This window comes from Gymnoscopelus braueri, assembly GCF_963280865.1.
Source record: "Gymnoscopelus braueri genome assembly, chromosome: 5".
NCBI lineage: Eukaryota > Metazoa > Chordata > Actinopteri > Myctophiformes > Myctophidae > Gymnoscopelus > Gymnoscopelus braueri.
The window spans coordinates 23,499,668-23,514,427 of record NC_137606.1 but is presented as its reverse complement, the minus strand read 5'-3'; the positions used below and the strand labels follow the sequence as shown (position 1 = coordinate 23,514,427).

General features: G+C 41.2%; 1 protein-coding gene and 1 pseudogene across 2 annotated transcripts in view; one reads left to right on the top strand and one right to left on the bottom strand.

The window, feature by feature from the left end:
• The window catches only part of LOC308085817 (sodium- and chloride-dependent GABA transporter 2-like), a gene marked incomplete at both ends in the record, with an annotated part of 126,914 nt that overhangs the window by 59,617 nt on the left and 52,537 nt on the right, over positions 1 to 14,760 (bottom strand). The gene's annotated exons all lie outside the window — the stretch shown is intronic.
• LOC308085155 (sodium- and chloride-dependent GABA transporter 2-like) overlaps positions 13,202 to 14,760 on the top strand; it is an 11,857-nt pseudogene continuing 10,298 nt past the window's right edge. Inside the window, exon 1 of the transcript in view lies at positions 13,202 to 13,205. The product of the transcript in view is annotated as a sodium- and chloride-dependent GABA transporter 2-like (transcript). The remainder of the gene's footprint in view (positions 13,206 to 14,760) is intronic.

Below are 14,760 nucleotides of genomic sequence, written 5' to 3'. Positions count from 1 at the left end.
GGCGGTCGGGTGGGGGGGGGAAGCACACACATAGGAAGGAGGGAAGGAGGGAGAGAGGCAGATGCGACCACGAGCGCCCGTTCTCCGACGCACGGGTGAAACGCCGACAAAAACAGGCCCCCGTCGAGACGATGGGCAATCGTCGCGACGAGTCAGAAACGCCGGCAAAAACAGGCCCCCGTCGAGACGATGGGCAATCGTCGCGACGAGTCAGACAGCCGTCGAAGCGGCCCGTCGCAGTCGCAAGTGGAGTTCGCTGTCTCTCCGAAAAGGTCCCGACGGACCCCTAACCGACTGGACGACTATATACGACGCTTCCCGACGCCAAGTCGGCCCAAAATCGGTCTGGTCTGGAGCCATCTTAAGGCATGACTGCATGGCTCTGCCTGCCTGCAGTCACACCTGTGTGTGATTGCTGCACACAGAAATCACAGGAAATCACACACAGAAATAATGTTGAGAGAATGAAGTAAAGAATACCTAAACTAAAGTCTAAAGATGGTTGAACACCAGACTCCAAACATACAAATAAATACATCAATAGTTCTGTGGAGGTAGGCTACTTCTGAAGTGAACAGCAAATAATTGTATTTAATTAATGAATGTATTTTATTATTTCTCTCACATTAATCAACATATCACCACTAGACAGCAATGTAAATTTACTGAAATTAGCATGTTATCCATATTTCATGTTCAGGAGTAGCGTTAGTAGTGGATATAAAACATTTTATTACTGAAAGCTGGTGGGTGGATATGGAGGGTCTTTAAGGTAGCAGCTGCTTGGTATGTAATGGGGTGGAAATGGGGGTGTGGTGGGTGATATGGTGGTGCAAGGAGGGGTGTAGGGGGCTATGTGGGGGGGATGGGTATGACGGGTGGGTATAGGGGGGCTTTCAGGTATAGGAAGGGGACGGGAAAATGGGGGTGTGGCGAATGTCGGGGATATGGGGGTGGGGGGTATCGGGGGCGATGAGGGTGGGTTGGTTGGGGGGTTATGGGGTGGGTATGGGGCTTGGGCTTCAACTCAACCGGGTCCGTTTGGGTTGGATTGTAATTTCAGACCCGTTGAAAACTCTACAGCAGTAGCTCTCAAAGTTGACATGCATTTGGCTGCAGACCCCCACCTGAAAATATTTTCTGCCAGGCAAAAATGTTCAAGATTTATCAAAATGTTTCGAAAATAGACGATCTACAAGCTCAAAATGGCCAGTAATGGGACGTGTTGTGAGCTTGTACATCGGCTATTTTCAAACAAAGTATAAAATAGGGTTAAAGTGATTTAACTGTTCCTCGTTTGCTGTGGACCCCCTGGAACTCCCTCAAGGACCCCTGGGGGTCCCCAGACCACACTTTGAGAACCTTTTTTGCTCTAAAGATATGATACAAATATTATTGTAATTTAAATCCTATATTATACAACTGTTGAATTGAAGACACTTGGAGAATTAATTATTTTTGCACACACATCACGTCACACTTAAGAACTCAAAGGCCACTCTAAGAGTGCTCTTCAGTGTGTGTAGATTATGTTCTTACCTGAGAACAGATCACAGCTAAGAAAACATTGGAGTATACCAAAATCTTCTTAAAAACTTCTTAAGTGGGTCTAAGAAAAAATGTCCTCTTAAGAAAGTGTGCGTAGATTCTGTTCTTACCTAAGAACAGATCACAGCTAAGAAAACATTGGAGTATACCAAAATCTTCTTAAAAACTTCTTAAGTGGGTTTAAGAAGAAATTTCCTCTTAAGAACGGTTGCTGCATGAGGCCCATTGTTTTTTTTATTGCTCTAATGTAAGTCTTAAGTCTTCCTTGTTTACAAAGGTTTCATTTAATGCTTACTGTTGTTGTATTGTCCCAAGATGGCTTATTTGCACCATTTAAGAAGGTTAATTTGTTTTTGTTGTCAAGATAAAGCTTATTTTGGTCAACTGTTTGTGTAAATGAATTATATGTTTGTGATACTTTAGACTTGACTTTAATGCATATATTTTGTGTCACATGTTTACTAGTTTTCACGGAGCTTCAGAACCTGCATCTGTTTGAAACTCCACTGTCTCATCATTATCATACTTACCAAGTCGCGAGGGGAAGTTATAGCCTCTGCCAGTTCATACTTTTTTTTTGTACCTACCTAACTTCATTAGGGGGAAGACATGATTAATGAGTGATTATGATAAGCGTACATTTCATATACACCGTACAGTAAGAACTCCTATAACTTTCACCAGCAAAAAATATATATATATTAAAAACAATATTGCATACTGTATGATTTCATAATTTAACATAATGTCACATTTTAATATGACAATGGTACAATAGATTGTGACATCCTAGGGAGGGTTTTCTCTGTTTAATTTTATCACTTGTTTTTTTATTTCTCTTTTAACGACAGGTCGTTAAAAGAACGACCTGTCCCTAAGTATTTGTATGATGTATTTATTTTGGCCATCAGTTATTTGTGGGTCATTTCCTTATTTTGTGTATGAGTGTGGGTACGTTTAAAACAGTTCAATACTTGATCTATAGTTCTGGGATCGACTAGTGTGTTGTTTTGGTGAGTCTGTGATCGATTGCTTTGGTCCTCAATCCTGAAAAGTGTGCGTCACAGTTGATCCTGCGCGTGCGCAAATGCTTGTTTTGATCACTAGATTTAACTCTCAGCGCGAGAGAAAGCATTGCATGTAGATGGTTGGTAAGATGAATGTGCATGAGTAATGGTTTTTCTGTGGGATAAACGCCTTTATTGTATTCCTGTATGTTGATTATATATTCATGTATGTTTTCGTATGATTGGCGTTATTTTCTTTTCGTGTGTTTCTGTGTTTTATGCAGTTAAATAACCTTCAAATGTTACGCCACAAAAACTCATGCTACAGTAGCTAGCAGCCATATCACAAGAGCTAATGTGTGTGCTAGTGTCTCAAGGCCTGGCTGATGGAAACCGGTACTGTGTGGTACTTAACCCGTGTATGTTAATGTGTGAGTGTTCATAAATAACCCAAAGTCAGTATCAATGTTGCGTGTTTTGATGTGTCGTAGTCGCGTCGAGTGATTGCCACCATTTACTACATGAATACGTCCCTAGACAGACAAATAGATCTTGAGTTACTGTTGAGCTCTAGATATCTGTTAGCCCCATTAAGAACCTGTGAACATGATGCTGCTAAAATATTGTGCATTTATATTTAAGAATGTCAGATTGTATGTAATTATTTTGTTGTGAAACTTTTATATAAAGTACACTGTGTTTGAGCAAAGACACACAGCGTGTAATTCTTTCATTCACACGTCCTTTTGCATAACATTTCACAGTAACCAAGAAGCTGTACTTTGAGATTAAGTGTTGTGTTTTAACCCATGTTGTCAGCTATGTGAGTTAAGTAACAAAGGGGGTAACAAATTACAGGAATGTACTTAAGTTCATTATTATTGTACAATTCCCATGGTGGAGCTGTACCCTTCAACGTCAAGTCTGGCCCCTGTGATCTGCACTCCAGTCCACATAGGCCTACTGTCTCTGTTAACCACGACCTGCTGCGCCTGAGATCTTCACTGTAGTTCAACATTGAGCAGAAATTAAGCAATATTGACCATGATTTAATAAGAGTGCGTGGCTCAGCTTTGGGGGTACTATGCGTCTGTACGTTGATTTGAGTCATTTCCCATCGTCAGAATCAATTGCGCAGCAGTGTCATTAGATGACATTGTCATATGTTTTGATCGATGTAAATGAGGCTATTCATAATGCTAATGCTAATCTACCAGTTCTGGTGCTTCTTATCTACCATGATCAATGACTAAGTTAGTACAGCAAGCAAGTAAACATGTATGTTTTATTTAGATTAATTAAGTTTGCCAAGGTTTCAAATAAATGACGAAATCTTTGTAAAATAATATGTATATATGTCTGTAAAGGTTGAGTCTCCTGTTGGTGGTCTTGTATCAGTATTAGTGGGGGTCCCTGCTTCATCTCTCTGTCAGCTAAGGGGTCCTTGGCTGAAAAAATTGGGGCCTGTGCCCTGGTACATATCAAACGGGGGTCCTTAAAATTAAAGAGCCAGAATCACTGGCCTAGATAGTCATTTAGGCTAATGACCACATAGTAGACTATGTCTTCCTAGCTTACCAATCACAGCATTCAAGTAACACAAATCTACAGGTTGATAATGTTTTATTTGTTCTTACAAAATTGTGGCCACAAGTAGCCTATGTTATATCAAGTTATTGTTATGATGATTATATGAACATTACAGGTCCACAAAAGGAACCCACGACAACAGGTGATTTAGCCTTACATATATATATTAGCACAGTTTCGTCATGTAGGCAATAGAGGGACGTTTATTTATGGTCAACATGTACTTACTGGCAGTATGGACGATCGGTAGCTTAGCTACCTACTTAGCATAGTTTGGATCTGCTATTGTGAAATATTGCATTTTTACGTTTAATACTTTCAATACATTTTGATGGCATAGTTTGGATCTGCTATGGTGAAATATAGCATTTCGGTAGCTTAGCTACGTACTTACCATAGTTTGGATCTGAATTAATACATTGGATAACATATTATCCAGTGAGAGAGTGTGTGACGCGTTGTGGGCTTGTAGATCTGCTATTTTCAAAAACTTTTGACAAAATGTGAAAAACGTGCAATGTTTTTGCAAACATTTTTAGACCACAAATGGCTATCGGCTATTTTTGAATGGACGAAATGTATATAGGGGTGAAGTGGTTAATGTAAGTTTTGTAATAATAATCGAAATCTACAAAGTAGTAGGCTACTGAAGTTGTCAAATAAAAAAAGGTAGGCCTACTGCGCACATAACACTACAGGCCTTCACATACCCAGCCAACATGTCCATCTGGGCCCCAGGTGGGTTTTAACTGGGCAGATGGGCATGGGTTACATCTGGTTTTGCACATGGGTTCCACCAAGCACCCACTTGTGGTAGCCCATATGGGCTTAAGTGGGTTTCTAACTGGGTCTTAGGTGGGTTCCAAATGGGCAATTTTATGTCGGAACCATGTGGGGGCCACCTGTGTTTGCCTATATGGGCTTGAACTGGGACCTGAATGGGCCTTAAGTGGGTTCCAGCTGGGCAAAAGTGGGTTTCTGACTGGGTCTTAGGTGGGGTCCAAATGGGCAATTTGATGTCGGAACCATGTGGGCACCACCTGTGTTTGCCTATATGGGCTTGAACTGGGACCTGAATGGGCTTTAAGTGGGTTCCAGCTGGGCAAATTACATGTGACCCATGTAGGCCACACTTGTGTTGGCCCATTTAGGGCTCCAACTGGTTTTGCACATGGGTTCCACCAAGCACCCACTTGTGTTAGCCCATATGGGCATAAGTGGGTTTCTGACTGGGTCTTAGGTGGGGTCCAAATGGGCAATTTGATTTCGGAACCATGTGGGCGCCACCTGTGTTTGCCTATATGGGCTTGAACTGGGACCTGAATGGGCATTAAGTGGGTTCCAGCTGGGCAAATTACATGTGACCCATGTAGGCCACACTTGTGTTGGCCCATTTAGGGCTCCAACTGGTTTTGTACATGGGTTCCACCAAGCACCCACTTGTGTTAGCCCATGTGGTCTTAAGTGGGTTTCCGACTGGGTCTTGGGTGGGGTCCAAATGGGCAATTTGATGTCGGACCCATGTGGGCCTCACCTGTGTTAGCCCATATGGGCTTAAGTGGGTCCTGACTGGGTCTTAGGTGGGGTCCAAATGGCCAATTGTATGTCACACCCATCTAGGCCTCACCTGTGTTTGCCCATATGGGCTTGAAGTGGGATCTGAATGGGCCTTAGGTGGAGTCCAACTGGGCACGTTTGAGACCCATGTAGATCCCACTTCTAGCAGCCCAAGTGGGTAACATCCGGGCCCTTTGCCAACATGGGTTTCAAGTTGGTCCTGAAGGGATTTAAATAGGAGAATTAAACAGTATATTGACAAGAACCATGTTTAACTACTGCTAAGTTTTACCAGGGTGAAAAAACAATATCAGACAATATATCTTTTGACAATGTTTATTTCTTTTAACTTTCGGCCTCCTGGTTTTTAATAAACCAAATACAAATGTAAAAAAAAACAAATACAAAATGCTTTGGTAATTGTAAAATATAAAATGTATAAATGAAAATAAAGTGCAAAAGCTTTCAGAAATTGTGAAAAAAAAATTAATAATAAAAATAATATATATAAATGAAAATAAAGTGTAGACAGTATTATTGGGCCAATATATCTTCAACTCTCGTAAACAATCCCTTTAACTCTCGTAAATTATCATTAAGATAGAACTCTTGTAAACAATCATTTGTAATGATGTAAAAATGACAAATAACAGTGCAAACTCTAAAGTAACAACTTAAATGTTCTGGACACAAACTAATGAGGAACCCATATCTCTTAACTCAACTTCAACAAAAGGAGGGTTCTTCTCATGAGGTAGTTAATTATTCCAGCAGAGGGCCATTTCAGCCAACAAATCCTGAATGATAAACACACCACAAACTCTGTGTGTGTGTGTGTGTGTGTGTGTGTGTGTGTGTGTGTGTGTGTGTGTGTGTGTGTGGGGCCTATTGGGCCTGTTCCTGATTTTCCTGTGTGTTTTCGAGGGATCTCCTAGCTCGTAGGGTCCGGTTTCCACCACGGTCTCGAGCTCCGGTGAACCATTTGGACACGGCCAACTCTGCATCCTTCTGGTTTATATGCTGTGTGACGGCGTTCTTCTTTATTGCCCCTAAAAATAAATGACAAGAAGCCAACTTAGTAATGCTGGCTTGATTTTTACATTATGAAACCTTATAAGACAGACTTTTCAAAAGTTTTATATCGCTGAGAAATGTGTATGCTTTTTAAAAACAACCGAGTCAAATCTGAGAACAGTTCAAGCTATTCACACGGCCAAGTGCTACAGGAAAAATGCAGGATTATGTATAGAACCTGACAGCTAAGGTGGCTAAGATGTTCTGATGCATTATTGAGGATTCTTTGCTGAACAGAAAAAGAAAACGGAACAATAATTTTAAATGTCTTGAGCTATGGTGGCAATTTAGTTTTCATGTAGAACAACAAAGTTCAGGTGGCACCATCATATGTTATGGCAATAACACAAAATCTAATTTACCATATAGAACCTCAAAAAGTGCCAGTCCTCGGAACTCCTTCTTGCCACTGCGTCCGAAAAGGTTATGCTCGAGTGCCAGCTTATTGGTCAGGAGGAAACCCATCATCCTCCTGACACAACGGTCCACGGAAGTCCCCCCAATGTCTGCAACCATGGCAACCTGAGTATGATAAAAGTCACAGGAAGGAAATTCTGTATTAAGTGAACAGCTAAGATGTCAATGCCCGTTGTGTGCATGCACTCAAAGGGCAGGTTAACAGACTACCAATGTGATTAGAAAATACAAGCACATTTTGAAGTGAATAAGAGATTTAGAAAATACAAGTACATTTTGAAGTGAATAAGAGATTTGAACTTACAACTGCAGACTTAAAGTCAGGGTCACCCAGCTTTAAGTTCATGGACTCGAGATCTGCCACCGTGTCCAGCGGGAGGGAACACAGCTCCTTCAGGCAGCTCCAGCGCTGGCAGAGATGGTTTCTCCTTCAGCAGTATGTTCAGCATCTGCCCATGGACCTTCTGAGTGCTCTTTACTTGCTCTAGGAGTCTCACGAGCTGGGTGAACATGTGTTCTTCCATGCCTGGTGCTCGTGGTGCTGGACTCGGGCTGCTCATCGGGGTTCCAGCTGTGGGTCGCCTTATTGGGGTTCCGGCTGTGGGTTGACTAGGGGTTCCAGTGGGGTGGCTCATTGGGGTTCTAGCTGTGGGTCGACTCATAGGGGTTCCAGTGCGGTGGCTCATCTGGGTCCCAGTGGGGCGGCTCTGTGTCACAGTTAATAATAATAAACTTTATTTGTAAAGCACCTTTCATGACATGAAATGCAGCTCAAGGTGCTTACAATTACAGTAAAGTAAAACTAATTTAACGATAAAGCAAAAAAAGAGAAGCAAAAGCATAAAACCACATTTAAAAATCAACCAAAAGCCAGAGTGAAGAAATAGGTCTTCAGCTGTGCTTTAAAGCTATTCACAGAGGCTGCCTGCCTTAGGTGTAATGGGAGTTTATTGGGGTGCTCACGTTTGTGGGTTCAGTGGGGCGGCTGATCAGGTTTGCAGTTGGGCGGCTTGCTCTTGGTCTTCCAACTGGGGTGTCCACACTCGGGATTCCAACGGGACTGGGGGTTCTTCTGGGACTCGGGGTTCCTAAACATAATGTAACATTTCAAGATGTTAAATTCTCTGTATATTTTATAAAAAATTACAAAATCTAATTCCATACTTTACATCAGAGGTCTTCAACAGGGGGTCCGGGACCCCTAGGGGGTCCTCAGAGTTACTACAGGGGGTCCGCCAAATCTTTGTGTGATTTTTACATTAACCACTTCACCCAAGCATCCCTATTCTGAGGAGAACTTTAGCCAAAAATAGCAGATCTACAAGCGCACAACGCCGTTGTGCGCTTGTAGATCTGCTATTTTCTGCAAAGTGGTTTGGTGTAGGGGAAAAAAAGAGCAGACTAAGTACAGAGTGAAAGGTCAGGTTTACTAAGTATTGTTTAAGTGCATGGTTAAATGTCTGGAAATACACATTAACATGAATCCAACATGATAGTGCTGTGAAACAAGTCTATGCAGCTGCCGATTAAATCTATGAAAAAATAAATATTTACACGATATATAATGGGGGTCCCTGCTTTATCTCGCTCTCAGCTAAGGGGTCCTTGGCCTGAAAACGTTGAAGACCCCTGCTTTACATACTGCTGCTTGGGCTGCTGCTCGACTGCGGCTCCTGTGTCTTTTGGGGGGGGGGGGGGGGGGGGGCAGCTCACTTTCTTGGACAGTGCACGGGGAGGTGTAGGTGGTAGCTGGTCATCATCGAAAGCTTCCGATTCCTCCTCACTCGTAAGCGCCTCCCTCTGTTTTGGCGTTGGCCTACATTCAGTTAAAAACATAAATTTTAGCAAACATAAAAAAGTAACTTTAAGCAGTAGTTCTCAAAATGGAGTCCGGGGACCCCCATGGGTCCTTGAGGGGGTTCCAGAGCATTCCCAGCAAAATGTATTAAAAAAGTACAGGCAAGAGGGACAAATCAGTTTTACCATGCATACATCAACCATTTGAAAATTGCTGATCTACATGCTCACAACACGTCGCAATGCAAGGCGTGGTGAGCTTGTAGATCGGTTATCTTCATTTCTTTTGTAACGATGAAATAGGGCATTCATTTACGAAAAAACTAAAAGTTTAATTATGGAGATACAAGGTTTCTGCCCGACGGCAACAATATCATGAATAACAGTGTGTGTGCACAGTTTCGCTGCGATCAAGGCAACGGTGCCGGAGATTAACTGTACACAGACCGAATGACACGGAAGGACGGCCGGACAGACAGGGTGCAAAACATACTCTCTTGTCATGCCTTTCGGCCTGGGGAGACAATAAGGGTGGCTGAGAGCATCACATAGCTATATCTAGCCTATTATTAAGTCTACTTACCATGATTACAGTGGTCAGTTGACTCCAACACTGCCAAGCAGCTTCCACAAAAGCCTAAAATGTGAGAACACAAAACATGAACTATGAATGCTCTAACACAGACAAAGCACATAAAAAAAAAAATCACCAAAAAAAATCACTTACCCTACCTTTAAAAAGAAAAAAGTGTGTGTGTGTGGGGGGGGACAGATAAATCATGGTAGGTTTTTCTCTAGTAAAAGCTTCACTGTGCCTTAATTAAAATTTCCTTTGGCAAAAGGATTACCCAAAGTATATGAAGCAGTTTCCATTAACTAACCTTGGCAGTGGTGTAAAGTAACTAAGTACATTTACTCAAGTGCTGTACTTAAGTACAATTTTGAGGTACTTTCACTTCACAGAAATACTTCCAATTGTAAGTACTTTTACTTCTACTCAACTACATCTCAGAGGCAAATATTGTACTTTTACCCCACTACAATTGTTTGAAAAGAAAAAAAAACTTTGTAGATTTTGATTAGTATTACAAAACATACATTAGCCACTTCAGCCATTTGAAATAAGCAGATCTACAAGCTCACAATGCGTCGCATTGCAAAACATTGTGAGCTTGTAGATCTGCTATTTTCAAAAGTTTTTTCTGCATTTCAAAACTTGAAATTAGACATTCTGCATAATGAGTACTTTTACTTTTGATACTTTAAGTACATTTTGATAACAAAAACTAGCATTCTAGCTAACATTATGCATTGCTTTTTTCCCCCCAATAACCACTAGCATTCCTATGAGGGAAACATCCGCCCAATTCTCCCAAAATAGCAGATATACAAGCCAAAATAAATAAAGTACATTTTTAATTCCGGACTTTTACTTGTAACAGAGTATTTCTACATTGCAGTATTGATACTTTTACTTAAGTAGACGAAGTGAGTACTTTTTTTCTTTTTTTTTTAACACTGAACCTTGGATAGGCTGGCTTGATGCTGCTCAAATGCAATCTAAAGCCAGCCTGGTATATCCGGTAAATTTACACATACACACACATGCAAACATGATGTCGTTTCCGTATCCGCTCTAGACCGGAACTGTTACCTACTAAGTGAATTGATACCAGACCAGTCCAGTTAGCCAGTTAGCTCCGTTCATTCTTTTTCTTTTGGTTCACCATTATAAATTAACGAACTGCTTCACAGTGGTGCTGGTTACAACTATGCTTATGCAATTATTAAAAACGCTAAAAATCTATAATTTTATACACACAGATAAACTAATGAGAATGCATTTTAATCACGAAACTTGTCAAAATGGCGGGCAACGTGAACTAGCATGCTAGCTAATATTATGCATTGCTCTCCGGACTAAGTTGCCACGGCAATATAATATATAATAATAATAATAATACGTTTAATCAAACGATGACAGCCAGATGATGGTATCTGAACGGGATAATACATACTATTCTCCATACTAGGACTCACTTACCAGTTAGCTATCATGCTAATAATGACTACCAAGCATAGACTGTGCAACCAAGCTAGGCTAACAAGCCACAATGAACCTCCAGTCCGCACATAATTCACAAAACATTTAGTCAAAGGATGACAGCCAGATGATGGTATCTGAACGGCATAATAAATGGTGGTACAAACTATATTACTGGCCCCAAAAAATGGAGGGAAAACAGCTTGTTGTTACTTAAATACATACATATCTCTCAGTTCACTGCTCCAACACTGTGTGTATCCAATCCGAGAAATAGATCGGGAGATTCTGGAACTACTTCTTTTAATGTCCAACAACCTTTTATTGATTTTATTTTGGTTTGTTTCATCTAAAAAATCTCCTTCTAACGAAGGGTTGGCGTACGGTTAATCCACCGGGCGGTTTGAGAATTCAAACGGGAATGACTGTCCTGTAGTTGCCAGTGTTTCCATATTTTGCGAAAGAAATAAGCAGACAGGTCTATGAAAACAAGCCGAAAACTGTGTATTGGCATAAGGTCATGTGGTGACTAAAGGCCACATGGCCTATATATACATATATAGAATTAAGGGATCAAAGCTTTCCCTTTATTTTTATTTTTTTGTATATTGAAAATAGCCGATCTACAAGCTCACAACGCGTCTTCAAACAAGCCGCTTATAATAAGCAGACATGGCAACACTGCAGTGGGCTTACGATGCACGGCTGCAATGCATTCAGGGACTTGAAGTTGACTTTAAACGTGTTAATGACACTGTTTTTAGCCAAACGCGGTAATGTCCGCTCTGCATTAGTTATCGACGCAAGTCGCGTTATTACTCTCGTAATTTTCATGTATTGTACATCCCAAAATAAAATTTATTAACCATGTTATGGTGCTGTAATGACTTTATATTTGCGCAACATAATACTGTTGCGCATTTTCTTCTTCGTTGGTGTAAACAATGACACGGTTGCCAGATTCTTGAGAGAGAAATAAGCAACCAGTTCAATGAAAACAAGCCCAAAGATTTAACCGACTATTAGGCTATATGAGCACTTTAAACCTATATGCATCGGCTATTTGAAAATAGACGATTTGGAAATAGCCGATCTACAAGCTCACAACAAAATAGTAATAACAAATAAAAAGCAGCTACCAATATTTGCAAGCAACTTTACAGAAAACGAGGTCGCTTATAATTAGTATACATGGCAACACTAGTTAGAAACAGATCTGCTATGAAAATAGCAGATCTACAAGCTCACAACGCGTCGCCGCATTGTGAGCTATTTTGTATTTTGATTGAATACTTTATTTAGAAAAGACATTAATGAAACCAAATGGACCCATTTGGGTATTCTTTTCATGTAAGCCAGTAGTGAAAAAAACAATTATTGTTCTTCAACCCAACTTTTTGTTACTTGTAATTGAATTTATCTGCAGGTAGGAACCAACAATCTGATACAGTACCAAACTGACACAGAGGCAGTTATACTTATTATAGGCAGGAAAATTATTAAAGGTTTTTTAAGGTTTATATTATGTGTAATAAACCTTGTCTCAGGTATGAGAAATGTAAAGAGCCCGCCCACAGAATATTTCTACTGTAAGCATTAATAACGGAGGCAGAACTTCCAATGGACATTAACAGGATACTTTATTTATTTAACTATACTAAAGCAGAAAACACTAATAAAAGACGAGAGGTAACCATAGGCAAATCGTATTACAATTCATTGAATGATCAGTTATAAACTATAGTCCTAATTAAAACAGCTCGAGCATGAATTCATGAACACCTAGAATATAATCAAACACATTTACTAGAAACTCTAAAACTACTACTTAACTTTCCAAGGATAGGAAACCCCCCAACGGGTCTGGGCTTTGGCGCTGGGTCAGCAGACTTTGAATGACAGTTTTGTGTGAGTTGCCCCAGCCAGCACGCCCACGTGGGACCCATATGGTTTCAATGCGGGCTACTTGGGTACCAAGTGGGAATGGGCTTGAACTGGGCAAATTATGAGGGTCCCAAATGGTCTGCATATGGGCTAACTGGGCACGGGCTTGAACTGGGCAAGCCCATGCCGGGCCCACATGGTCTGCATATGGGCTAACTGGGAGTGGGATGGAAGTGGGCAAGCCCATGTGGTTCCCACATGGTCTGCATGTGGGCTAACCGGCATGGGTTGGAAGTGGGCAAGCTCTAGCCTCAATGTAGATGAGACGTAAACTTAATCTGTCTGTGTGTGTGTGTGTGTGTGTGTGTGTGTGTGTGTGTGTGTGTGTGTGTGTGTGTGTGTGTGTGTGTGTGTGTGTGCGTGCGTAGGTTTGCTGTGTTCAGCGCATAGATATCGATTCACATAGAACTGTTCTGACTGCTGCTGCTCATTCCAACTGCAGAGCTTCACTTTCTATGCTTATTATGTCTATGCTGACTGAGCTACGCTTCCACGCTCGACGGGATCATCGATGTACAAGCCCACAAGCGTTGTGGAGGCGAGTTGTTGTGCGTTTGTAGATCGGCGATTTTTGACGCGCGATACCGTCGTGCGTCGAAGTATAAACCAAGCTCATTGAGCCATGAAAAGCATCACAACTCATTGAGTTCTCAACGGATTTACACACGGTTTGTTTGTATGATACAGGATTATTCTGGCTGTAAACATAATATAGTATAGCCTAACTTATAAAACAAAAAAACTTTTTGTCTGTTAGTTATTGCAGTGAAAGGATATGAATCATATAATACAGCAGTATTTTATTATTAGTCAAAAAGGTACAAAAAGGTGTGCTTGCACATATTTTTACAAATTGGTACCACCCGTGACCATATATATATTTTTTTGTATTACTATGTCATAGCTTATATTTTGGTATGATAAATATGCCAATATAGTAGCACAAACCTACCCCCATGCCCACTTAGCCCATATATAGCCCTTATGGAACCCACTTTTGTGATACCAGTCCTAACCCAGGGGTTGACACTAATGGTTGCCCGACTGCCCGTAGCAAGTAAATAAAACATTCGGGCAAGTGGAGTTTGCTTTCAGGTTGCCCGACGGGCAAGTGCGTTTGAATGGGGAAGCAACCGTCTTCATCAAATATTATTGGTTATTCACGAAGAACAAATAATGCTACCTTTTTACAAGTAGCAGTTGCGCTCATTCAGATTTTCAAAGTGACTGTCGCCACTCGTCAGTTATCGATTGGATTTAACATTAATTTGATTTACTTCTCGGGCAAGTGGGCATAACCTTTGGGCAAGTAGAGCTTGACCTGTACTTACCCGACGGGCAAGGGCCTCTGACAACTTAATGTCAACCCCTGCCTAACCCATGCCCACTTCGCCCGTACATAGCCCATATGGAACCCAGACATGGGTGACCAGTTCTAACCCATGCCCACTTAGCCCACACATAACCCTTATGGGACCCAGACATGGGTGACCAGTTCTAACCCATGCCCACTTAGCCCGTACATAGCCCATATGGAACCCACTTTTGTGATACCAGTTCTAACCCTCTAATCGCTTTAAAAATATATATGTATATATATATTCCCACTTGCTTTTTGACGCTGAATCCAACGGTGCCAGTCTCAAAGCTGCACGACCCCTAGGGGCCAAGATAATCATAAATAACTGTCTCAAAGGCTTGGAAAAGTCATTTTTCAAAATCAAACACCAGATTCTGGGTCAGTGTGTTGCCCAGAACGCGCCCATACAACTTTTGTCATAC